This window comes from Daucus carota, chromosome 3, assembly GCF_001625215.2.
Source record: "Daucus carota subsp. sativus chromosome 3, DH1 v3.0, whole genome shotgun sequence".
Lineage (NCBI taxonomy): Eukaryota > Viridiplantae > Streptophyta > Magnoliopsida > Apiales > Apiaceae > Daucus > Daucus carota.
This window is the reverse complement of record NC_030383.2, coordinates 18728756-18753862: the sequence shown is the minus strand read 5'-3', so window position 1 is coordinate 18753862 and position 25107 is coordinate 18728756. Positions and strand designations below refer to the sequence as shown.

Below are 25107 nucleotides of genomic sequence, written 5' to 3'. Positions count from 1 at the left end.
TTATTGGCTAGATTGAAGTTGGAAACAACTTGTAGCCTCATTCCAGACTCGTTTGAAGTTGAAAACAACTTGTAGCTTCATTTTCGGTCGTTTAAAATTAGAATGAACTTGTAGTTTCATTCTTGACTCGTTGGAGCTTGGAAACAACTTGTTGCTTCATTATTGGCTAGATTGAAGTTAGAAACAACTTGTAGCTTCATTCCATACTCGTTTGAAGTCGAAAACAACTTGTAGCTTCATTTTCGGTTGTTTAAAATTAGAATCAACTTGTAGTTTCATTCTTGACTCGTTTGTGATAGGAAACAACTTTTTTGCTTCATTATTGGCTAGATTGAAGTTGGAAACAACTTGTAGCCTCATTCCAGACTCGTTTGAAGTTGAAAACAACTTGTAGCTTCATTTTCGGTCGTTTAAAATTAGAATCAACTTGTAGTTTCACTTTTGACTCGTTTAAGCATGTAAACAACTTGTTGCTTCATTATTGGCTAGATTGAATTTGGAAACAACTTTTAGCTTCATTCCAGACTCGTTTGAAGTTGAAAACAACTTGTAGCTTCATTTTCAGTTGTTTAAAATTAGAATGAACTCGTAGTTTCATTCTTGACTCGTTTGTGCCCGGAAACGACTTGTTGCTTTATTATTGGCTAGTTTGGAGTTGGAAACAACTTGTAGCTTCATTCCAGACTCGTTTGAAGTTGAAAACAACTTGTAGCTTCATTTTCGGTTGTTTAAAATTAGAATCAACTTGTAGTTTCATTCTTGACTCATTTAAGCATGTAAACAACTTGTTGCTTCATCATTGGCTAGATTGAAGTTGGAAACAACTTGTAGCTTTATTCCAGACTCGCTTGAAGTTTAAAACAACATGTAGCTTCATTTTCGGTTGCTAAAAATTAGAATCAACTTCTAGTTTCATTCTTGACTCGTTTGAGCCTGTAAACAACTTGTTGCTTCATTATTGTCTAGATTGAAGTTGGAAACAACTTGTAGCTTAATTCCAGACTCGTTTGAGGTTGAAAACAACTTGTAGCTTCATTTTCGGTTGTTTAAAATTAGAATGAACTCGTAGTTTCATTCTTGACTCGTTTGAGCCTGTAAACAACTTGTTGCTTCATTATTGTCTAGATTGAAGTTGGAAACAACTTGTAGCTTCATTCCAGACTCGTTTGAAGTTGAAAACAACTTGTAGCTTCATTTTCGGTTGTTTAAAATTAGAATCAACTTGTAGTTTCTTTCTTGACTCGTTTAAGCATGTAAAGAACTTGTTGCTTCATCATTGGCTAGATTGAAGTTGGAAACAACTTGTAGCTTCATTACAGACTCGCTTGAAGTTTAAAACAACTTGTAGCTTCATTTCCGATTGTTAAAAATTAGAATCAACTTCTAGTTTTATTCTTGACTCGTTTGAGCCTGTAAACAACTTGTTGCTTCATTATTGTCTAGATTGAAGTTGGAAACAACTTGTAGCTTCATTCCAGACTAGTTTGAGGTTGAAAACAACTTGTAGCTTCATTTTCGGTTGTTTAAAATTAGAATGAACTCGTAGTTTCATTCTTGACTCCTTTGACCCCGGAAACGACTTGCTGCTTCATTATTGGCTAGTTTGAAGTTGGAAACAACTTGTAGCTTCATTCCAGACTTGTTTTAAGTTGAAAACAACTTGTAGCTTCATTTTCGGTTGTTTAAAATTAGAATCAACTTGTAGTTTCATTCTTGACTCGTTTGAGCCCGAAAACAACTTGTTGCTTTATTATTGGCTAGATTGAAGTTGGAAACAACTTGTAGCTTCATTCCAGACACGTTTGAAGTTGAAAACACCTTGTAGCTTTATTTTCGGTTGTTTAAATTAGAATGAACTTGTAGTTTCATCTTGACTCGTTGGAGCTTGGAAACAACTTGTTGCTTCATTATTGGCTAGATTGAAGTTAGAAACAACTTGTAGCTTCATCCCATACTCGTTTGAAGTCGAAAACAACTTGTAGCTTCATTTTCGGTTGTTTAAAATTAGAATCAACTTGTAAATTCTTGACTCGTTTGTGATAGGAAACAACTTTTTTGCTTCATTATTGGCTAGATTGAAGTTGGAAACAACTTGTAGCCTCATTCCAGACTCGTTTGAAGTTGAAAACAACTTGTAGCTACATTTTCGGTCGTTTAAAATTAGAATGAACTTGTAGTTTCATTCTTGACTCGTTGGAGCTTGGAAACAACTTGTTGCTTCATTATTGGCTAGATTGAAGTTAGAAACAACTTGTAGCTTCATTCCATACTCGTTTGAAGTCGAAAACAACTTGTAGCTTCATTTTCGGTTGTTTAAAATTAGAATCAACTTGTAGTTTCATTCTTGACTCGTTTGTGATAGGAAACAACTTTTTTGCTTCATTATTGGCTAGATTGAAGTTGGAAACAACTTGTAGCCTCATTTCAGACTCGTTTGAAGTTGAAAACAACTTGTAGCTTCATTTTCGGTCGTTTAAAATTAGAATCAACTTGTAGTTTCACTTTTGACTCGTTTAAGCATGTAAACAACTTGTTGCTTCATTATTGGCTAGATTGAAGTTGGAAACAACTTGTAGCTTCATTCCAGACTCGTTTGAAGTTGAAAACAACTTGTAGCTTCATTTTCAGTTGTTTAAAATTAGAATGAACTCGTAGTTTCATTCTTGACTCGTTTGAGCCCGGAAACGACTTGCTGCTTCATTATTGGCTAGTTTGGAGTTGGAAACAACTTGTATCTTCATTCCAGACTCGTTTGAAGTTGAAAACAACTTGTAGCTTCATTTTCGGTTGTTTAAAATTAGAATCAACTTGTAGTTTCATTCTTGACTCGTTAGAGACCGGAAACAACTTGTTGCTTCATTATTGGCTAGATTGAAGTTGGAAACAACTTGTAGCTTCATTCCAGACTCGTTTGAAGTTCAAAACAACTTGTAGCTTCATTTTCGGTTGTTTAAAATTAGAATCAACTTGTAAATTCTTGACTCGTTTGTGATAGGAAACAACTTTTTTGCTTCATTATTGGCTAGATTGAAGTTGGAAACAACTTGTAGCCTCATTCCAGACTCGTTTGAAGTTGAAAACAACTTGTAGCTACATTTTCGGTCGTTTAAAATTAGAATGAACTTGTAGTTTCATTCTTGACTCGTTGGAGCTTGGAAACAACTTGTTGCTTCATTATTGGCTAGATTGAAGTTAGAAACAACTTGTAGCTTCATTCCATACTCGTTTGAAGTCGAAAACAACTTGTAGCTTCATTTTCGGTTGTTTAAAATTAGAATCAACTTGTAGTTTCATTCTTGACTCGTTTGTGATAGGAAACAACTTTTTTGCTTCATTATTGGCTAGATTGAAGTTGGAAACAACTTGTAGCCTCATTTCAGACTCGTTTGAAGTTGAAAACAACTTGTAGCTTCATTTTCGGTCGTTTAAAATTAGAATCAACTTGTAGTTTCACTTTTGACTCGTTTAAGCATGTAAACAACTTGTTGCTTCATTATTGGCTAGATTGAAGTTGGAAACAACTTGTAGCTTCATTCCAGACTCGTTTGAAGTTGAAAACAACTTGTAGCTTCATTTTCAGTTGTTTAAAATTAGAATGAACTCGTAGTTTCATTCTTGACTCGTTTGAGCCTGGAAACGACTTGCTGCTTCATTATTGGCTAGTTTGGAGTTGGAAACAACTTGTATCTTCATTCCAGACTCGTTTGAAGTTGAAAACAACTTGTAGCTTCATTTTCGGTTGTTTAAAATTAGAATCAACTTGTAGTTTCATTCTTGACTCGTTTAAGCATGTAAACAACTTGTTGCTTCATCATTGGCTAGATTGAAGTTGGAAACAACTTGTAGCTTTATTCCAGAATCGCTTGAAGTTTAAAACAACATGTAGCTTCATTTTCGGTTGTTAAAAATTAGAATCAACTTCTAGTTTCATTCATGACTCGTTTGAGCCTGTAAACAACTTGTTGCTTCATTATTGTCTAGATTGAAGTTGGAAACAACTTGTAGCTTCATTCCAGACTCGTTTGAGGTTGAAAACAACTTGTAGCTTCATTTTCGGTTGTTTAAAATTAGAATGAACTCGTAGTTTCATTCTTGACTCGTTTGAGCCTGTAAACAACTTGTTGCTTCATTATTGTCTAGATTGAAGTTGGAAACAACTTGTAGCTTTATTCCAGACTCGCTTGAAGTTTAAAACAACTTGTAGCTTCATTTCCGATTGTTAAAAATTAGAATCAACTTCTAGTTTTATTCTTGACTCGTTTGAGCGTGTAAACAACTTGTTGCTTCATTATTGTCTAGATTGAAGTTGGAAACAACTTGTAGCTTCATTCCAGACTCGTTTGAGGTTGAAAACAACTTGTAGCTTTATTTTCGGTTGTTTAAAATTAGAATGAACTCGTAGTTTCATTCTTGACTCCTTTGACCCCGGAAACGACTTGCTGCTTCATTATTGGCTAGTTTGAATTTGGAAACAACTTGTAGCTTCATTCCAGACTCGTTTGAAGTTGAAAACACCTTGTAGCTTCATTTTCGGTTGTTTAAATTAGAATGAACTTGTAGTTTCATCTTGACTCGTTGGAGCTTGGAAACAACTTGTTGCTTCATTATTGGCTAGATTGAAGTTAGAAACAACTTGTAGCTTCATTCCATACTCGTTTGAAGTCGAAAACAACTTGTAGCTTCATTTTCGGTTGTTTAAAATTAGAATCAACTTGTAGTTTCATTCTTGACTCGTTTGTGATAGGAAACAACTTTTTTGCTTCATTATTGGCTAGATTGACGTTAGAAACAACTTGTAGCTTCATTCCATACTCGTTTGAAGTCGAAAACAACTTGTAGCTTCATTTTCGGTTGTTTAAAATTAGAATCAACTTGTAGTTTCATTCTTGACTCGTTTGTGATAGGAAACAACTTTTTTGCTTCATTATTGGCTAGATTGAAGTTGGAAACAACTTGTAGCCTCATTCCAGACTCGTTTGAAGTTGAAAACAACTTGTAGCTTCATTTTCGGTCGTTTAAAATTGGGAAAAATCTCAAATTGGTCACTGAAGTGAGCCTGTAGTATCAAAAATTATATCAAACTTAACGGGGTCTCATCCGTACCACTTTAGTAATGAATAATGACATGTCCGTTAGTTTGACTGTTTGACTAAACAGAAAGCTGATGTGGCGAATGTTTTTCTGCCAGAGTGGCTGTCAGACGTCCCTATCTGCATCTACGTGGATTGTAACATTACAAAATGATTAAATACCCTTATCTCCTCTTCTCTTCTCTTTCCCGCGCTATATATATGTATGTATACTGTTGCCAGTGAGGCCAGGCTAAGTGGAGCATCAGATTATGTCTTTAGAAATAGGGCCTTTTGATCCTTACATTGCAAGCTCAGATACCCTCACTCAGGCCACCAAGCTGTACGCCAACGAACAGAAACACAATATTTATATTTACTAATTCATGTAAATATGATTCTCAGAAACTTGAATTTTTATGATATCATGTAATTATAATTATCTCCCAATTTGTTAGTATAAGATTAACTAATTCATTTATATCGATAAAAAAAGCTAATTTATTTATAAAAGTACTTAAAAATTTTAGAATTTAAAAAGTTTGTTATATTTGGATAGTGCATGGAATTTAAAAATTTTGTATAAAATAGTAAGAAAGATAAGAAAATGGGTAACAGGATGGGATCTATTAATATTTTATGCATGCATCTGCAGAAGTCCTTGTAGTATAATAACCACGGACACTCGAAAACGCGGTGAGGGAGACCTACATCATGCTAATCAACAAGAAGCAGCCCACTTTTCATCAAAAGCACGAGTTCCTTAATAGAGCACTGAACGAAAACAATTTAGTTTCATGCATCATTTCTAATGTCTCAAATTTAGTTTCATGCATCATTTCTAATGTCTCAAATTGTAATAGTTTTAGAACTTTAAAAGTGTAATAAGTTTAAATTCTTATTACGCGAGGATTCTTCACTATTATATGCTGCAACTTCAACCGTTGTTGAAGGAGATTCTTCCGGACTAACTCGGCTAGTTACAAACTCGGCTGCGGGTTCATAGTTAATGGAGGCATTATGTGGTTACCATATGAATAGGCGGCCCCCATCCAAAATCTGAATCGTATATTGGCAGTCTAGTCCGGCTGTTGATGTAGGTTTGGGCTTGCGAAGTATTGAGGTCCTCGGACAAGAGCTGATCATAGACCAGGCTGGCATTCCAGGAAGTCGGGTGCTGATCTCAAGTACTCATTTCCCATCTTTGACAATGCAGCGTGAATTCTCTTTGCAGAGTTCACTAAAGGCTCTGATATAATTTCACCTGCTGTGCCAACTGGGATGGCTAAAGACTACATTGCCTAGATAGCCTGGAGGAAGTGGAGGGCTCAGTCTGAACCGTCCATCCGTGACCACGTAAAGATATATATATACACACACTGGGATACAGAAGAGAAGAAGGGTTTTTAATTAGTTTATATTATTACAATCCACGTAGATGTAAATAGAGACGTTAGAAGCCACTCTGTCAAACATACACCCGCCATGTCAGCTTTCCGTCAGGTCAACCAGTCAAACTAACGGACATGTCATTATCCCTTACTAAAGTGGTACGAATGAGACCCCATTAAATTTGATAGAACTTTTGATACTACAGGCTCACTTCAGTGACCAAATTGAGATTTTTCCCGTTTAAAATTAGAATCAACTTGTAGTTTCACTTTTGACTCATTTAAGCATGTAAACAACTTGTTGCTTCATTATTGGCTAGATTGAAGTTGGAAACAACTTGTAGCTTCATTCCAGACTCGTTTGAAATTGAAAACAACTTGTAGCTTCATTTTCGGTTGTTTAAAATTAGAATGAACTCGTAGTTTCATTCTTGACTCGTTTGAGCCCGGAAACGACTTGCTGCTTCATTATTGGCTAGTTTGGAGTTGGAAACAACTTGTAGCTTCATTCCAGACTCGTTTGAAGTTGAAAACAACTTGTAGCTTCATTTTCGGTTGTTTAAAATTAGAATCAACTTGTAGTTTCATTCTTGACTCGTTTAAGCATGTAAACAACTTGTTGCTTCATTATTGGCTAGATTGAACTTGGAAACAACTTGTAGCTTTATTCCAGACTCGCTTGAAGTTTAAAACAACATGTAGCTTCATTTTCGGTTGTTTAAAATTAGAATCAACTTCTAGTTTCATTCTTGACTCGTTTGAGCCTGTAAACAACTTGTTGCTTCATTATTGTCTAGATTGAAGTTGGAAACAACTTGTAGCTTTATTCCAGACTCGCTTGAAGTTTAAAACAACTTGTAGCTTCATTTTCGGTTGTTAAAAATTAGAATCAACTTCTAGTTTCATTCTTGACTCGTTTGAGCCTGTAAACAACTTGTTGCTTCATTATTGTCTAGATTGAAGTTGGAAACAATTTGTAGCTTCATTTCAGACTCGTTTGAGGTTGAAAACAACTTGTAGCTTCATTTTCGGTTGTTTAAAATTAGAATGAACTCGTAGTTTCATTCTTGACTCATTTGAGCCCGGAAACGACTTGCTGCTTCATTATTGGCTAGTTTGAAGTTGGAAACAACTTGTAGCTTCATTCCAGACTCATTTGAAGTTGAAAACAACTTGTAGCTTCATTTTTGGTTGTTTAAAATTAGAATCAACTTGTAGTTTCATTCTTGACTCGTTTGAGCCCGGAAACAACTTGTTGCCTTATTATTGGCTAGATTGAAGTTGGAAACAACTTGTAGCTTAATTATTGGCTAGATTGAAGTTGGGAACAACTTGTAGCTTCATTCCAGACTCGTTTGAAGTTGAAAACAACTGTAGCTTCATTTTCGGTTGTTTAAAATTAGAATGAACTTGTAGTTTCATTCTTGACTCGTTGGAGCCCGGAAACAACTTGTTGCTTCATTATTGGCTTGATTGAAGTTGGAAACAACTTGTAGCTTCATTCCAGACTCGTTTGAAGTTGAAAACAACTTGTAGCTTCATTTTCGGTTGTTTAAAATTAGAATCAACTTGTAATTTCATTCTTGACTCATTTGAGCCCGGAAACAACTTGTTGATTTATTGTTGGCTAGATTGAAGTTGGAAACAAGTTGTAGCTTCATTCCAGACTCGTTTGAAGTTAAAAACAACTTGTAGCTTCATTTTCGGTTGTTTAAAATCAGAATGAACTCGTAGTTTCATTCTTGACTCGTTTGAGCCCGGAAACGACTTGCTGCTTCATTATTGGCTATTTTGAAGTTGGAAACAACTTGTAGCTTCATTCCAGACTCGTTTGAAGTTGAAAACAACTTGTAGCTTCATTTTCGGTTGTTTAAAATTAAGATGAACTCGTAGTTTCATTCTTGACTCGTTTAAGCATGTAAACAACTTGTTGCTTCATCATTGGCTAGATTGAAGTTGGAAACAACTTGTAGCTTCATTCCAGACTCGCTTGAAGTTTAAAACAACTTATAGCTTCATTTTCGGTTGTTAAAAATTAGAATCAACTTCTAGTTTCATCCTTGACTCGTTTGAGCCTGTAAACAACTTGTTGCTTCATTATTGTCTAGATTGAAGTTGGAAACAACTTGTAGCTTCATTCCAGACTCGTTTGAGGTTGAAAACAACTTGTAGCTTCATTTTCGGTTGTTTAAAATTAGAATCAACTTGTAGTTTCATTCTTGACTCGTTTGAGCCCGGAAACGACTTGTTGCTTCATCATTGGCTAGATTGAAGTTGGAAACAACTTGTAGCTTTATTATTGGCTAGATTGAAGTTGGGAACAACTTGTAGCTTCATTCCAGACTCGTTTGAAGTTTAAAACAACTGTAGCTTCATTTTCGGTTGTTTAAAATTAGAATGAACTTGTAGTTTCATTCTTGACTCGTTTGAGCCCGGAAACAACTTGTTGCTTTATTATTGGCTAGATTGAAGTTGGAAACAACTTGTAGCTTTATTATTGGCTAGATTGAAGTTGGGAACAACTTGTAGCTTCATTCCAGACTCGTTTGAAGTTGAAAACAACTGTAACTTCATTTTCGGTTGTTTAAAATTAGAATGAACTTGTAGTTTCATTCTTGACTCGTTGGAGCCCGGAAACAACTTGTTGCTTCATTATTGGCTTGATTGAAGTTGGAAACAACTTGTAGCTTCATTCCAGACTCGTTTGAAGTTGAAAACAACTTGTAGCTTCATTTTCGGTTGTTTAAAATTAGAATCAACTTGTAGTTTCTTTCTTGACTCGTTTAAGCATGTAAACAACTTGTTGCTTCATCATTGGCTAGATTGAAGTTGGAAACAACTTGTAGCTTCATTACAGACTCGCTTGAAGTTTAAAACAACTTGTAGCTTCATTTCCGATTGTTAAAAATTAGAATCAACTTCTAGTTTCATTCTTGACTCGTTTGAGCCTGTAAACAACTTGTTGCTTCATTATTGTCTAGATTGAAGTTGGAAACAACTTGTAGCTTCATTCCAGACTCGTTTGAGGTTGAAAACAACTTGTAGCTTCATTTTCGGTTGTTTAAAATTAGAATGAACTCGTAGTTTCATTCTTGACTCGTTTGAGCCCGGAAACGACTTGCTGCGCTTCATTATTGGCTAGATTGAAGTTGGAAACAACTTGTAGCTTCATTCCATACTCGTTTGAAGTTGAAAACACCTTGTAGCTTCATTTTCGGCTGTTTAAATTAGAATGAACTTGTAGTTTCATTCTTGAATCGTTGGAGCCTAGAAACAACTTGTTGCTTCATTATTGGCTAGATTGAAGTTGGAAATAACTTGTAGCTTTATTATTGGCTAGATTGAAGTTGGGAACAACTTGTAGCTTCATTCCAGACTCGTTTGAAGTTGAAAACAACTGTAGCTTCATTTTCGGTTGTTTAAAATTAGAATTAACTTGTAGTTTCATTCTTGACTCGTTTGAGCCCGGAAACAACTTGTTGCTTTATTATTGGCTAGATTGAAGTTGGAAACAACTTGTAGTTTTATTATTGGCTGGTTTGAAGTTGGGAACAACTTGTAGCTTCATTCCAGACTCGTTTGAAGTTGAAAACAACTGTAACTTCATTTTCGGTTGTTTAAAATTAGAATAAACTTGTAGTTTCATTGTTGACTCGTTGGAGCCCGGAAACAACTTGTTGCTTCATTATTGGCTTGATTGAAGTTGGAAACAACTTGTAGCTTCATTCCAGACTCGTTTGAAGTTGAAAACAACTTGTAGCTTCATTTTTGGTTGTTTAAAATTAGAATCAACTTGTAATTTCATTCTTGACTCGTTTGAGCCCGGAAACAACTTGTTGATTTATTGTTGGCTAGATTGAAGTTGGAAACAACTTGTAGCTTCATTCCAGACTCGTTTGAAGTTAAAAACAACTTGTAGCTTCATTTTCGGTTGTTAAAAATTAGAATCAACTTCTAGTTTCATTCTTGACTCGTTTGAGCCTTTAAACAACTTGTTGCTTCATTATTGTCTAGATTGAAGTTGGAAACAACTTGTAGCTTCATTCCAGACTCGTTTGAGGTTGAAAACAACTTGTAGCTTCATTTTCGGTTGTTTAAAATTAGAATGAACTCGTAGTTTCATTCTTGACTCGTTTGAGCCCGGAAACGACTTGCTGCGCTTCATTATTGGCTAGATTGAAGTTGGAAACAACTTGTAGCTTCATTCCATACTCGTTTGAAGTTGAAAACACCTTGTAGCTTCATTTTCGGCTGTTTAAATTAGAATGAACTTGTAGTTTCATTCTTGAATCGTTGGAGCCTAGAAACAACTTGTTGCTTCATTATTGGCTAGATTGAAGTTGGAAATAACTTGTAGCTTTATTATTGGCTAGATTGAAGTTGGGAACAACTTGTAGCTTCATTCCAGACTCGTTTGAAGTTGAAAACAACTGTAGCTTCATTTTCGGTTGTTTAAAATTAGAATTAACTTGTAGTTTCATTCTTGACTCATTTGAGCCCGGAAACAACTTGTTGCTTTATTATTGGCTAGATTGAAGTTGGAAACAACTTGTAGTTTTATTATTGGCTGGTTTGAAGTTGGGAACAACTTGTAGCTTCATTCCAGACTCGTTTGAAGTTGAAAACAACTGTAACTTCATTTTCGGTTGTTTAAAATTAGAATAAACTTGTAGTTTCATTGTTGACTCGTTGGAGCCCGGAAACAACTTGTTGCTTCATTATTGGCTTGATTGAAGTTGGAAACAACTTGTAGCTTCATTCCAGACTCGTTTGAAGTTGAAAACAACTTGTAGCTTCATTTTTGGTTGTTTAAAATTAGAATCAACTTGTAATTTCATTCTTGACTCGTTTGAGCCCGGAAACAACTTGTTGATTTATTGTTGGCTAGATTGAAGTTGGAAACAACTTGTAGCTTCATTCCAGACTCGTTTGAAGTTAAAAACAACTTGTAGCTTCATTTTCGGTTGTTAAAAATTAGAATCAACTTCTAGTTTCATTCTTGACTCGTTTGAGCCTTTAAACAACTTGTTGCTTCATTATTGTGTAGATTGAAGTTGGAAACAACTTGTAGCTTCATTCCAGACTCGTTTGAGGTTGAAAACAACTTGTAGCTTCATTTTCGGTTGTTTAGAATTAGAATGAACTCGTAGTTTCATTTTTGACTCGTTTGAGCCCGGAAACGACTTGCTGCGCTTCATTATTGGCTAGATTGAAGTTGGAAACAACTTGTAGCTTCATTCCATACTTGTTTGAAGTTGAAAACACCTTGTAGCTTCATTTTCGGTTGTTTAAATTAGAATGAACTTGTAGTTTCTTTCTTGAATCGTTGGAGCCTAGAAACAACTTGTTGCTTCATTATTGGCTAGATTGAAGTTGGAAATAACTTGTAGCTTTATTATTGGCTAGATTGAAGTTGGGAACAACTTGTAGCTTCATTCCAGACTCGTTTGAAGTTGAAAACAACTGTAGCTTCATTTTCGGTTGTTTAAAATTAGAATTAACTTGTAGTTTCATTCTTGACTCGTTTGAGCCCGGAAACAACTTGTTGCTTTATTATTGGCTAGATTGAAGTTGGAAACAACTTGTAGTTTTATTATTGGCTGGATTGAAGTTGGGAACAACTTGTAGCTTCATTCCAGACTCGTTTGAAGTTGAAAACAACTGTAACTTCATTTTCGGTTGTTTAAAATTAGAATAAACTTGTAGTTTCATTGTTGACTCGTTGGAGCCCGGAAACAACTTGTTGCTTCATTATTGGCTTGATTGAAGTTGGAAACAACTTGTAGCTTCATTCCAGACTCGTTTGAAGTTGAAAACAACTTGTAGCTTAATTTTTGGTTGTTTAAAATTAGAATCAACTTGTAATTTCATTCTTGACTCGTTTGAGCCCGGAAACAACTTGTTGATTTATTGTTGGCTAGATTGAAGTTGGAAACAACTTGTAGCTTCATTCCAGACTCGTTTGAAGTTAAAAACAACTTGTAGCTTCATTTTCGGTTGTTAAAAATTAGAATCAACTTCTAGTTTCATTCTTGACTCGTTTGAGCCTTTAAATAACTTGTTGCTTCATTATTGTGTAGATTGAAGTTGGAAACAACTTGTAGCTTCATTCCAGACTCGTTTGAGGTTGAAAACAACTTGTAGCTTCATTTTCGGTTGTTTAGAATTAGAATGAACTCGTAGTTTCATTTTTGACTCGTTTGAGCCCGGAAACGACTTGCTGCGCTTCATTATTGGCTAGATTGAAGTTGGAAACAACTTGTAGCTTCATTCCATACTTGTTTGAAGTTGAAAACACCTTGTAGCTTCATTTTCGGTTGTTTAAATTAGAATGAACTTGTAGTTTCTTTCTTGAATCGTTGGAGCCTAGAAACAACTTGTTGCTTCATTATTGGCTAGATTGAAGTTGGAAATAACTTGTAGCTTTATTATTGGCTAGATTGAAGTTGGGAACAACTTGTAGCTTCATTCCAGACTCGTTTGAAGTTGAAAACAACTGTAGCTTCATTTTCGGTTGTTTAAAATTAGAATGAACTTGTAGTTTCATTCTTGACTCGTTTGAGCCCGGAAACAACTTGTTGCTTTATTATTGGCTGGATTGAAGTTGGAAACAACTTGTAGCTTTATTATTGGCTAGATTGAAGTTGGGAACAACTTGTAGCTTCATTCCAGACTCGTTTGAAGTTGAAAACAACTGTAACTTCATTTTCGGTTTTTAAAATTAGAATGAACTTGTAGTTTCATTCTTGACTCGTTGGAGCCCGGAAACAACTTGTTGCTTCATTATTGGCTTGATTGAAGTTGGAAACAACTTGTAGCTTCATTCCAGACTCGTTTGAAGTTGAAAACAACTTGTAACTTCATTTTCGGTTGTTTAAAATTAGAATCAACTTGTAATTTCATTCTTGACTCGTTTGAGCCCGGAAACAACTTGTTGATTTATTGTTGGCTAGATTGAAGTTGGAAACAACTTGTAGCTTCATTCCAGACTCGTTTGAAGTTAAAAACAACTTGTAGCTTCATTTTCGGTTGTTTAAAATCAGAATGAACTCGTAGTTTCATTCTTGACTCGTTTGAGCCCGGAAACAACTTGCTGCTTCATTATTGGCTATTTTGAAGTTGGAAACAACTTGTAGCTTCATTCCAGACTCGTTTGAAGTTGAAAACAACTTGTAGCTTCATTTTCGGTTGTTTAAAATTAAAATGAACTCGTAGTTTCATTCTTGACTCGTTTAAGCATGTAAACAACTTGTTGCTTCATCATTGGCTAGATTGAAGTTGGAAACAACTTGTAGCTTCATTCCAGACTCGCTTGAAGTTTAAAACAACTTGTAGCTTCATTTTCGGTTGTTAAAAATTAGAATCAACTTCTAGTTTCATTCTTGACTCGTTTGAGCCTGTAAACAACTTGTTGCTTCATTATTGTCTAGATTGAAGTTGGAAACAACTTGTAGCTTCATTCCAGACTCGTTTGAGGTTGAAAACAACTTGTAGCTTCATTTTCGGTTGTTTAAAATTAGAATCAACTTGTTGTTTCATTCTTGACTCGTTTGAGCCCGGAAACGACTTGTTGCTTCATCATTGGCTAGATTGAAGTTGGAAACAACTTGTAGCTTTATTCCAGACTCGCTTGAAGTTTAAAACAACTTGTAGCTTCATTTTCGGTTGTTAAAAATTAGAATCAACCTCTAGTTTCATTCTTGACTCGTTTGAGCCTTTCACTACGCCATAAGTGGGCTAGTGCAATGGTTTCTGAGAAGTGTTACAAGCATTTTGTTGCGGTAGATGTGAAATTTATGTCTTATTGTAACACCACTCATTTAGTATTACAATAGCTGTAAAGCTAGTGTTGCATGGGACAGACGGTGTTGCACAATATGTAACACCAATTACTCGTGTTACATTAGTTACTTTCTTATTTTTAAATATAATAAATTTAATATATTATAATAAATTTATAAATAAAATATATTCTGGATTATCCGTGATAATAGAATATTATATATAATATTATAAACTTTTAAGAATTTATTATTATTCATTCACAAAAGAATACTATTATATTTGTATCACATAAATCATTTTTAATATTAATAAATATTAAATAATTAATAATTTTATTAATTAAAAATAAAATTAAAAGAGAGTAGACAGTGCACGGTTATTGAGGTGAAATATTGAGCGGTAGTTTTCCCCCTAAATGAAAATGCACAGACTATACTTTCCCCCCAAACACCATCTCTCGACTTAGACTAAACACTCGCTACTCTTTCAACTTTCTCTGTCTTTTCTGCCGAATTGAAGAATGATGGATTGAAGACCGGGTATCTAAATAAACATATAGATACAAATTCTCCGATTAGGGCTTGCTAACTTCGGATTTCTTTTGATTTTGCAGGTGATTACAATTTCATAGATTGGGGCTTTTACAGTTGCTCCGATTAAGAGGTAAATACACACTAATCTTGTTACATCTTGTCTTTTAGAGACTCTATTCTGTGTATTCTAAACCATATCTTTTTATTTCAGGCGATTGGGTTTCATAGTATAGCTAATTAGGGTTCAAGCGATTTGCATTAAAGCTAATTTGGTGTTTAAAGCTTGCATTGAGGTAAAAATTGGATGTTTGTTTGATATTTGTATGTTCTTTGTCTGATATTTGTGTTTTTTTGTTTGGTATTTATGTGTTTGATATTTCTCTGCTTTTCATTTGATATCTGCATGGTTGATATTTGTATGTTTATCTGTATGTTTGATTTTTTTTTTGTGCTGTTTGTATAGTTTTTGCTACTTAGTTGATTGGAGAGATTTTTATATGAAGAGAGAGGGTGTTTGTTGTATGTTTGATATTAGGGTGTTGTATATATTGTTTAATTTGTTCTGTGTTTAGTAGTGGTGTGTTTAAGCAAAGAAAATCCAGCAAACATGAAATTACAACAGTATATACAATATTGGAATAATAGTGAAGGGAAATAAGAAAAAGATTAAGGTGCATTGTGAGGGGCGGTGTACGACTATGGTGACCATGCAGTTGTAGTAGTACCCTAACACATAGTAGATTAATTACCTTCTTTAATTGTCTAGTTAAATAACCTTGATATTAATTAGTGAGAACCTTAAACCTTTGACACTTCATAACCTGTAGTTGGTGGCTTAAGGTGATATAATATAAAGTTATCAACAATTTGATTCTTTAATTCTTTGTGGACAAGTTAACAACAATATAATATAATACTTCTAACACTTGTTTAATTCTTTGTGGACAAGTTAACAATAATATAATAATTGTAACATTAGTATAAGTAACTTACGAAAATAATTATTGGTTAAAAGTAAATAATAATTATTATTTAAAAGTAAATAATAATTTGACTAGCACCAACAGTTGTAGTACTTAAAATATGTTCTAGTGTATGTGTGTCTTTCGGTCTGATGAATATACAAGTAACTCGAATAGGACCCTGCAGAATACCAGAGGCATTTTAAAAAATTATTAATAAACTCAGGAACTAATATGTGTAATTGTTATTCATCAAGCTACTACTGTGCACACGTGATTTGGTATGTAAATAATGTAATTTAGAGTAAGGCAGAGCAATGCAAGTGATTACTATTAAGGTCTATTGTGGTCTGACATCTCAGGGGATAGAATTACTAACTACTGTCTATTGTGATTACTATATATGTACATTAAATTAATATCAGCTTTATAGGTGCAATCTGTCCAATTGGTGAGGACCTAGGTTAATCATAATGGAACCTGATTATGATTACAGCTGGATAGGACTTCCAAGATACAATAAAGAATATAAGATGGGGATAAAAGCGTTTGTAGATAAGGCATTTCCTCTTTTTGGCGTAGGTGATGAAATGAATTGTCCCTGCAGAGATTGTAATGATCGTAAGTGGCATAGTCAAGATGTCATTTAGGATCATCTCATTTGTAGAGGACCTTCTCTATTACAGGTTCAATGGATTTGTAAGATTTCACAAGCCAAAGTAAAAAATAGTACTAATTCTAAGGATTTTGAAGCCGGGAATAGTTTTGGGGATAATGTAGAAGCGATGTTTGATTGTACGGGTAAGAGGTTTCAGAATGTAGAACATGGACCAAATCCGGCTGCCAGAAAATTTTATCACCTTGTTGAAGAGGGAAAACAACCACTATAGCCAGGCTGTACAAACTTTTCTCGGTTAAGTTTTATGATTAGACTTTATCATTTAAAGTGTATTCATGGAATTACCGAATCTGCCTTCGGGGATCTACTAGGATTAATTAAATCTGCCTTTCCTGAAGCCAATGTTCCTTTATCTTTCAATGCTGCGAAGAACATCATCAAAGACTTAGGTCTCGACTATCAAAAAATACATGCATGTCCAAATAGTTGCATGTTATACAGGGCAGAAAATAAAGATAAACAAATTTGTGATAATTGTGGGGTTTCGAGGTGGGTTTTACAAGAAAAGAAAGGTTGTGCGGCTAATAATGATCCAAAGAAGTTGATTAGCAAAGTGCCAGCAAATGTCATGAGGTATTTTCCGTTGAAACCTAGGTTGCAAAGGTTGTTCATGTGCAAAGAATATTCTAAGCTCATGACATGGCATGCAACAGAACGAATAAAAGATGGGAAATTAAGGCATCCAGGTGACGCTGAAGCTTGGAAGACAATGGATGCTACCTATCCTGATTTTTCATCTGAAAATCGAAATATAAGACTAGGTGTAGCTGCTGATGGATTTTGTCCGTTTCGTACAAAAGCTAGTCATAGTACATGGCCAATTGTACTAGTAAACTACAACCTCCCGCCTTGGCTTTGCATGAAACAAGAAAACTTGATTCTTTCGACGTTAATATCGGGGCCAGATTCTCCTTCAAACAGTATTGACGTATATATGCAACCATTAATTGCCGAGTTAAAAGAATTGTGGGATATTGGTGTGGAGACTTATGATGCCATAACTGATCAAAATTTCAATTTACGGGCAGGGGTGTTATGGACCATCAGTGATTTTCCAGGATATGCTATGATGTCTGGTTGGAGCACAAAGGGCAAACTAGCTTGTCCAGTGTGCCATTATGAGACATGTTCAGAATACTTGAAGCATAGCAGAAAAATGTGCTATATGAATCATAGAAGGTTTCTTGATCCTTCACACAAGTGGAGGTTTGACAAGAAACGGTTCAATGGGCAGATTGAAATGAGGTAGCCTCCGGAACCACTAACAGGAACTGATATTGAGCAACTGTTGGTTGGATTTGAAAACCAATTTGGGGAAAAGATCAATAGAAAGAAAAAGCGTGACAATAGCATCCCTTTCAAAAAGAAGTCTATTTTTTTCGATTTGCCCTATTGGAGGCATAATGCACATCGACATAATCTCGATGTCATGCATATTGAAAAAAATATTTGCGACAAAATATTAGGTACTTTACTTAATATTGGTGGCAATACAAAAGATCATTTAGCTGCTCGTTTGGATTTACAAGAAATGGGTATCCGGAAGTCCCTTCATCCGGTGAAATCCGCTGATGGGAAAAGACTTGAAATTACAGCATCAATCTTTGACATGACAGATAAGGAAAAAGACCTCTTTTGCAAGGTATTGAAGAATGTGAAACTTCCTTATGGCTGTGCTTCTAATATTGGTCTTTATGTGCACACACACGAGAGGCGAGTAGCGGGGTATAAGAGCCATGACGCGCATTTTATACTCCATTACTTATTACAATTTGCTGTGAGGAAATCATTAAAAGATGATGTTGCAAAACCGTTGATCAAATTTAGCGCATTCCTTAGAGGTCTTTGGAGTAAAGTTATTCATTTGGATGATGTCAAGCGGTTACAAGCAGAAATTGTTGACATCCTTTGTGAATTTGAGATTATATTCCCCCTGCCTTTTTTGATATCATGGTGCATCTGCCCGTCCATCTCTGTAGAGAAATCGAATACGGGGGACCGGAACACCTTCGATGCATGTATGCTATTGAGCGGTATCTTGGCAAGCTAAAAAATTATGTCCGTAATAGGAGCAAACCCGAAGGATCCATTGCAGAAGGCTACTTGGCAGATGAGTGTGTCACATTCTGCTCAAGGTTTTTAGGTGGTGAAGCTACTGATTTTGGAAGCTGCTCCTCAAATTCGGTTGAATATCATATTGGAACCAGAAGAAACAAAGATGGAAAGGTTATTCAGTTACACGATTCAGATTGGAAAGCTTGTCATACCTATATTCTATTCAATTGTGGCAATCAAGAAATTGAGTCACTAATCGAGTAAGTTTTTTAATCCTTACTTCATTTAGTGAATATTATAAAATTAAATCATGTATTTCCTTTTAAACTATGACAACTTCATATTTTTTATAGGAAGCATCGGACTTTAGTAGATGGTGATACAAATATAAAAATATATAGAAGAGAACAAACACACTCTGAAGATTTTTGGAAATGGTTAAAGAAAGAGGTGGAAAAAAAGGAAAACATTTCAACTGATCTACATGTGCTTGCATTGGGTCCAAATCGAACCGCTAGAATTTTTAGCGGTTACGTGGTAAATGGATATCGTTTTCATACAAAGGGTAGAGATTCCAAGTGCACAACACAAAACAGCGGTGTATTTTTAACCGCTGAAACCACCAGCTTTGCAAGTTCGAAAGATGAAAATCCAATCGTAGGGGCTGTCAATTACTACGGATCAATTGAAGAAATTATTAAAGTTGACTATTGGGGAGTATTTCCTGTGGTTCTTTTCAAGTGTTGTTGGTACCAAGAAGAAAAGGATTCATTTGGTTTCACCAAAGTGAATTTTAAAAAATTATGCTGCAAATCAGATCCTTATGTCATTGCTTCACAAGTACAGCAAGTATTTTATGTTGAAGATCCGATAGAGAAAATGGTGCATTATGTTATAAAAAAGTTGTCGCGGGATTGGTGTGATGCTGAGGACCTAACTGCTACTCAAGAACAGAATGACCAAAACCATCCTGATATACATGATTTTCATAATCAGGATGGTGACTTTAGTGTGTTTAGAGATGATGTCCCAAAAAAACATATCCCTGTTTCACCAACTACAGTAAAAACATTTCATGTTTAATATGTATTTAAAGATCCAATCCTAAAGACAAATTCATGTATTAGTTTATAATATTCAATTGTATCTAAGTTTCTAAGTGTAAGTTTGTAGCTGTTATTTCTCTACATGTTTTGTCACATGTAAGTGTTTATTATGATCAACTAAGTTAAGTGTAATACCCGGGATTTCGGCATGTATTTATTTATGTCAGTATGAGAATATTTTGTGAATTTTAGGTGAATTAATTGTGAATTATATGTTAAGTGACTTACTGTATGACCGTCTATGTGTGTTATGACTTGTGAGTTGATAATTTTTATATGATCAGATCAAAATATGGAGAATTTTGGCACTTACCTGGTAAATTATGGATTATTATATGATTTGACATCTGATTTAAGGATTTAATTAAGTATATTATAAAATATTATTATTAAATTGATTTTAAACCCGTTTACTTGATAATTAAACCCCGGGGGGCTTCCGGGAAAGTTTCGCCGATTTATTATTCAAGATATTCTGAACAACTTTCGTGTTTTAACTTTTTCCATCCGGTGTACGGATTTACGTGAAAGATTTCGGAACGATTTTATGAATATTTTATTATTATCGATAAACGTGTACGCCGGATATTTTTAACCCCAAATCATTTTGGCTAAAGCATTATATTTTCGTACTTCGTGCCAGACAAAGCTCGGAGCCCCATAAGTTTCTCGTAATGTGTGTATTTGATAATTATCTGCAAAGTCGGTCCCGAACGGATCAGTTTTATTAATACTTAATGATTAAGAAGTATATTTTATATCCGGTATGATCCAAATGGGGGCCAGTTATTCGTAATTATAAATAGGATAATTATTAGTTTATTTTTCATAATTATCATTTCAATACACGGGAATCGAGAGAAACCGGGTTATCGTTCTTCGCGTTCTTGGAGTTCAATCGAAGATTTGAAGACGTTATCGGACTCAGAATCGAGCGTGCAAGCAGTCAAATCGAAGATATCGAAGCGTAGAATCCAAATCAAGCATCAAAAACCACACTAGATTCACAGTTTGTAAGTAATTTTAACTTTTAAATTCGAGCTAATTAGGGTTTAATTAGGGCTTTTTGATTTTGATATGTTTTATGTGATTTTATGCTTCCATGATGTAGATAATCCTCTCCTGATCATTTTGGTATATCATATGCATGATTTGGAGTTCAATAACATGTTCAAAATTGAGTTTAATTGTCCGAATTAGGAATTAGGGTTTATGCACGATGAATGTTTTCAATTGGAAATTGGGGCTTTTTAATCCAGGAGGTAGAAGTGAAATTGGAAGGCACCATCACGTTCATCTCGTCCCCAGGAACCTGTACATGTGTTCAAATCATACGTGAGGTGCCGGAATCGATCACCGGAATCTGGAGAAGTTCGCCGGCGGCGAAACTTCTTCGTGATTTTCCGGCTAAACCATGTCGTTTTTAACGTTTTTAATGGCATAGTTGGATTGCTGGGAGTTTAATCTTTTATTCTGCAGTTTTTGGTCGAGTTCTGGGTGGAGGAACGCGTCCGACGGCGTTTCCGACGCCGTCGCCGGCGTGGCAGGGCGAAATTACAGTTTCGTCCCTGTAGTTTTGGAGGCGATGAAGTTTCTGTACTGTAGTTATGTTTCTGACACTTTAAACCCAGGAACTTTCGAAAGTTACACTTTCGACCCTGCGTACAAACTTTTGATTTTTAACAGTTTAAACCTTTTTCCAAATTATTTTCGAAAATCATTTATTTAATTTTCAAAAATAGTTTTTAATTATTTCTTTATTCAAAAATAAATCTAATTTAATTTATTAATTAATTTTAATTAGTAATTAATTATTATAATTAGTCAATTAATTCAAATATTAATTGATTAATTGTTTTAATTATTTATTAATTGATTTTAATTGATTTATTAATTAGATTTAATTGTTTTAATTGTTTTAAAAATCTAGAAAAATAGTTTCAAGCTTTAGAAAATTATTCTAAAATATGTTGAAGGTTCGTTAATTGATTTCAAGTGATTTCGAACCTTATTTTGAGTATTCGGACTTGTTTATTCAGTTATAAATTGATTCTTTTACCCGTTTTTATTCCGAAAAATGTTTAAAAATTCATAATAAATGCCAGAAAAATCATTTTAACCCCAAACCTTTTCTGAAAGACTATTTTATTGATTAACTTATGTGTTATGTGCTATGTGTTACTTGATTGATATGTGAAATGCTTATATGAACCTTGTATGACTGTTTTATGCGTATCTTTTGAACCGTATATCGGATTCAAGTGAAACGAAGGGTAGATAGAAGCTTGTTTCGATTATGAAACAAATAGGATGACATGAGAATGAATATTGATAGATGAATATTATGATTGTCAGAGAAGGACAGGCTTAGAAAAGGAAAGCAGGTAGTGTTGGAGTGATTCTGTTAGTAAAAGCTATAGAGAGAAGTAAAGCTTCTGAATAAGGCAAGTGCTCTATTCTCAACTTATACTTCTGTAAATTCCTTGAGTTACTCTTCTGCATATAGTGTCATTGTTCTGGATAGATGTGAAAGTACTTCTGTTGATATATTGTGCTATTGATCCTGATTATTGATAAACCTTATCCAACCCTCTTGACACCTGAATTACAAGCTGAACCTTGACTTTGATTTCAATGGAACTTGTACCTATTTCTCTGAGACCTGGAAACACCAATCATTTACTTTGACATTCTTTCATCCATGAATGACCAAACAATACAAACCTATATGCTACAATACTTCACCAAATTATACAATGTCTTACCAAATACTTATATTACTCTTTCGATGAATGCTCACACATATACACCCTAACACTTGGATTTCCTTCAAGATAAACATATTTGGAACCTTAAGTCAGTCCCAATTGCATTATTCCTTCTACAAACACCAGATTATTTTCACCATATACTTAATCTTTCTTTCGACTTCAAGCCATTCTTCGAACATATTGTGATGATACTTGAACCTAATTCTGAATTGTCTTTTAATCTTGATGAATATTGCAACCCTCGTTACAATGATTCTGATTTGACAATTATGATTCTGTTTTGGTAATATTGCTTCTGTTCCAATGGTATTGATTCTGATTTGTTAAGATATTGTTGATTTCCTTATATTGTTAAAGAATTGGATTGTTTTATAAATGTGGACCAGATTCGTGGTCAGACCAGATTCGTGGTCATTAGGCCATTGTGTGCCTTGGATCCAGTGATAGAGCCTGGTAAGTACCTGGCTCGGGGTTAGTGCGTGACTGATCAGCAGCCTAACCTTGGTTTTTAAGAAAAAAAAATATGAATATCCAATTCTAATCATTGTTCTAAAACAGGAAGTGAGACCTTGAGTCATTCTTATTGATAAATGTTAAATTTCAGTTTATTGTTTATATTACTTGCTGAGCTGTAAGCTCACTCTTGCAATGCCTTATGTTCTTTTCCAGTGAAGAAAGAGACTACTGTTAGCGAGGACCCACAGACTAGCCAGCAAGCTAAGGTATAAGGGTGAGTGTTGGGAAGCCTTGCTAGGAGTTGCTGATATTATAAACTTTTGAGTATCGTTGTGTGTAAGCACTACGTTTTATGTTTGTAAGTTGTAAGATATGGATTGGGATTTGACGTATTGTAATATGACTTAAGTTGTGGCTTGTTTCATGCTATAACCTGAAGCGATCCGTGGATGTTTAGGGTCAATGCATATATTATTATGATTTACAGGTTTATATTGTTGTGTGACCCCAAGTCTATGACCCGGATTTGGAGGGTGTCACAGGTTGGTATCAGAGCTACAGGTTATGAGTCAATGAAATAAGCCTAGATTGTCGGGTTGGGTAGAGGGATTAAGATTAGAAGTGAGTGATAGATAGATAGAACGTTGAGAGGTGAGTATTGGTGACTAACAGGTATTCTTATTATCAGAGATTCTTATGTATGCGTTATCTCATGACTTTCAGATATTCACGATGTCAGACCCTATCATTCCTCCATATCCCCAGTATTCGGAGACTACAGTTAACGGACCCCCACCCCCTCAGAGACTTGAGCCTCACCCTCCTGTTTCACCCCCTTTAGAGGATGTGTTGGCTGCAGCAGCAGTGGTTCCTCCCAGAGATATACCCTCGACTTCTTCTGCACCACCCCTTGTTCCTTACCATGAGTTTGAGGCGATGAGTATGGAGCGTCAGTATCTACTCGGGCAGGTTAGAGAGCTGGAGCGTATCATACAGATGATGGATACTGGGAAAGCTGAGCGAGCGCTGAGGTATGAGATTGTAGATGTTAGGATGATGGCGAGGGTGAAGCTTGGTGCCGTAGATGAAGATCAGAGTACCTACAGTGATTTAGTGGAGTGGGCCATATGGATGATGAAGGAGTTGGATAAGCTTGGAGGTCCTACTTATCCTTGGAGTTAGACGGTAGTAGTTACAGAGTGGAGGTACCATGTATATTAGTGTGTAGTGTGTAGTGTGTGGTGGTAGTGTAGTGTCAGCCGATTTTGACCTTATATAGACTAAGATGTGCTGACCAGTGAGTAGGTTGCTGTTGTGTTTTACTTTTGGTGAAGCGTTTGCGCTGATGTACCTTCAACTTTTCATATATATACCAGAACCTTTCCTTTTACATATTGTTCTTTACTTTATTGCACCTGTTTTACTTACTTTGCATATCACACTTGTTTTACATACTGCACTTCATATAAACCTTGTGATATCATTATACCCTCTTTCTTTCACTATTGCTCTGTTCTGTGAAGAAGCATGTGATTTATTTAATTCAATGATCAAAAATGTTTTCAAAAAGAAATATTCTGTTTTCTAAAAACAATTGTTAAAAGTTTTGGAGATTAAATAAACTGCCTGTTTCTTTACAGAGCTATGCCTCCCAGAAGACAAAACCGTGCAAACAACCGTGATAACAACAATGACAATAACAATCCAGAACCTACAATGGCCCAGATTCTTCAGATCTTGGCCCAACAGACTGCCAACCTGACTCAGCAGCAGGAAAGGCAGGCTAATCCCCAGGTTACTTTCAAAAACTTTCAGTCTGTTAATCCCCCAGAGTTTAAGGGTTCAGCGGACCCCATTGAGGCTAGGATATGGTTGAAGGAAATTGAAAAGGCATTTATGTTAGTTAAAGTGAGAGATGAGCAGAAGACTGAGTTTGCTAGTTATTATCTGAAGGAGGAGGCCACCTATTGGTGGGAGTCTGTGAGAGCAATGGAAGGGACAGAGGATGTTACTTGGGATAGGTTTAAGGAGTTGTTTTTGGAGAAATACTTTCCTCAATTTCTCCAGGATCGAATGGAGTTACAGTTTTTAGAATTGAAACAAGGGGATATGTCAGTGGCTGAGTATGAGAAAAAGTTTGCTGAGTTGGCTAGGTTTGTTCCAACCTATGTAGATACTGATAGGAAGAGAGCTAAGAGATTCCAACAGGGTTTAAAGGCATGGATCAGGGGAAAGCTAGCCATATTGGAATTGGATACTTATGCGGCTGTTGTTCAGAAGGCAATGATAGCGGAAACGGA

General features: G+C 35.2%; 1 long non-coding RNA gene across 1 annotated transcript; it reads left to right on the top strand.

Moving 5' to 3' along the window:
• Nucleotides 1-14682: 14682 nt before the first annotated feature.
• On the top strand, nucleotides 14683-17023 carry LOC135151061 (uncharacterized). Its single transcript, XR_010289524.1, has 4 exons — nucleotides 14683-14784; nucleotides 14859-14908; nucleotides 14990-15071; nucleotides 16174-17023. It is a non-coding gene; the product is annotated as an uncharacterized LOC135151061 (long non-coding RNA).
• Nucleotides 17024-25107: the final 8084 nt, after the last annotated feature.